Genomic DNA, 2,500 nt, shown 5'->3' with positions numbered 1-2,500 from the left:
AAATGCTCGGGACCGGTTGTCTTGGTAGGTTTCCTTTAATAGACTCATTAAAAAACTAAAGCCGGTTCCGGGTCGAACTTCCCTCTTCAGCGGCTTCAGTCGGTCAGTTTGTCTGAAACTTTTCATAAGCATTGGTTGGTCCGGTTGGACCAACCGACCGCTAGGTTCCGGCTAGGTACCGATTGGGCCTGGTTGTGTTATTATAATTTACACTCTTTACTATGCGTGACTACGCCTTCCCGCTTAGCAAAAGACAAGAACGCCAACTCGTCCGGTAGCACGCCTGGGAAGTTGGTTCGAATCGAAGTTTAGACCTCTTCCCCGAAAACTAACATCGAAACAGATGTTGCTGACACAAAAGGCCCTAGAATCAACTTAAAGTCTCCTTCTCCCTGCCCCAACCCTCAACCAAATGCATAACCGCAAAAGTTTTTCAAACTTCAGGATTCGTCCTTGTTACAATCCCCCACTTATGCAAAAGATGCTGCGCCTCTCAAAGCGAACCAAAAATGCGAGTTATGGGTAGTTACCACGCTTTTCGTCATGATTATAATTGTGTTCGCATTGGGTCAGGGCACTGAAGAACATCTATTACTGTACATAGTTGCAGAAATAAAAATCCTTATACCACATAATGACCACAAAACCGATTATGATGCTGGTGATGACGATAATGATGATGGGAGAAGGAATGAAAGGCTAATGAATATAAACTTCCACCATGCATAAAATGGCTTCTACTACTCCCCATTCTTTTTTTATATAATTTTTGCTGGTTGGTACTACTGCCTTGCGTCTAGCGACGAAGATTTGTTTTGTATTTTTGTGGCCCACATCCTCATGCTTGTGATGATGGTTTTTGCTAATTATAATTTATGAATTTGCTTTTCGTGGACCGAAACCCAACCCAGATTAACCTTTTCTCCACAACCGCCCCTTTCGGACGGTACGCCGAGCTTCATTGCCAAGGCGGTAAGTTTACATTTATTATCAGGACAGATTTGTTTTCCAAGTTAGGTGCCCTCTCGCCACCGTACACGGCCATAGGTAGCCGTCCATATGTCCCATTGCGGAGAGAAGGTCAAATAATTGACCCTACCGGTGACCGGAAACTTTGTTCCACTCTACGTTGGTCGAAACAATCGTATTAAACCCGCGAAACAGGGCATAAGACGACTTCAGAAACATGGTTGTCGTTTAGAAGTAGATAAAACCTTTTTGCTTCCCTTATTTAAAATCACATTGTGCAGTGTGACCCAAGTTGGAACGTGGACTCCACAACATCTATGGCTCCCCAGAGGATAGAAGGTGGAGATCCGCAAGCCATTCATTTTACATTCTGTTGTCAACGGTTTTGGTCTGTACAAACTTCCGGTAAAAGGGAGTTCGTGGTAGCTGCGAGAAGTTTTGCGACGTAAAGTGCGGAAGCATAGCGACGGGTCTGGCGGTGACAAGTGCTGCAGTCTACAAGTTCCACCTCCGGTTACAATGGACACGCTGGATGGCAATTAGGAGATTAGGAAAGTTTGCTACAGTACAAGAAAGCACAACTTTCTCCTTTATGGCAGTTGTACTATTGTTTTAAAGTGATTCTCCATACAGTGGCGCTATACGGCACAAAGTGTCCCATAAAGTCATTTCATTCGAGTTAGTTAAAACCTAGCTAAGTTATCGGATTAGCGATTGGGGTTTCACATTTAATGCAGACTGGTGGAAACGATTATTATTTATCAATTGTCTTCATTGTTTAGGACCTTTCAGACGCCGCACGAATTGCAACACGAGACATTAAGGAAAAATTTAAAAGACAATTAAGAGGAAATTTTTACATAAACCTCAAACATCTTAGGGATGTGATGATGAAAATTGGTGACCATCATCTTTGCTCGTATGACACAATAATTTTTTTTCAAGATTGTTTTTCAAAATAATCTTTCCATTGCCAGCGACGAAAGATGGAATTAAATCATCGACCAAGAATATAGAGAAAGAGAAAGTACAGAGAAAGTTGAAACATTTGCAGAGAAATTTGTTACAATTTATTCAAGTTTAGTTGGTTCTTTTGTAGTTTCTTTACGACTGCACGAAGCGTTTTCTTCCCAAATTGCTGCAAAGTAACTTGGCTTCACAAACAACAACTATTTATTTCAGTTTTATTGACCGGCCATAGTCATATATGCATTTATTACAAATGATTTCCACTTCACATAAGATGGAAACCATCAGCTAACCTTAATATTTATGACGGGCTAGAAATTAATATGCAGCGCAGGACAGGATTGAAAAAGATACCGAGAAACAATACACGATGATCTTTACTTATCTCATTACACGCATCCGTTATCCGAGCGAAGCGGCTTATTAGTTTAAGAGTAACTCGATGGCTACTAGATACCAATTCGCATCGGAATGTTGTTGGTGCACGTATTCTTGCACAGGAGTCACATACCGATGCCCGGCCCATCAAGTCATACAATGGTTACCACAACAAATTTCGATT

At 41.5% G+C, this 2,500-nt stretch overlaps 1 protein-coding gene across 3 annotated transcripts in view; it reads right to left on the bottom strand.

Moving 5' to 3' along the window:
• Positions 1–2,025: 2,025 nt before the first annotated feature.
• LOC125952244 (uncharacterized) overlaps positions 2,026–2,500 on the bottom strand; it is a 5,560-nt gene continuing 5,085 nt past the window's right edge. For all 3 annotated transcript variants that reach the window (XM_049681597.1, XM_049681598.1, XM_049681599.1), the window contains exon 7: positions 2,026–2,500. This exon is cut by the window's right edge and continues 386 nt beyond it. The gene's annotated coding sequence lies outside the window, so the exon portion shown is untranslated.

Source organism: Anopheles darlingi, chromosome 2, assembly GCF_943734745.1.
Source record: "Anopheles darlingi chromosome 2, idAnoDarlMG_H_01, whole genome shotgun sequence".
Taxonomy (NCBI): domain Eukaryota; kingdom Metazoa; phylum Arthropoda; class Insecta; order Diptera; family Culicidae; genus Anopheles; species Anopheles darlingi.
This window is presented reverse-complemented; position numbering and strand designations above follow the sequence as displayed.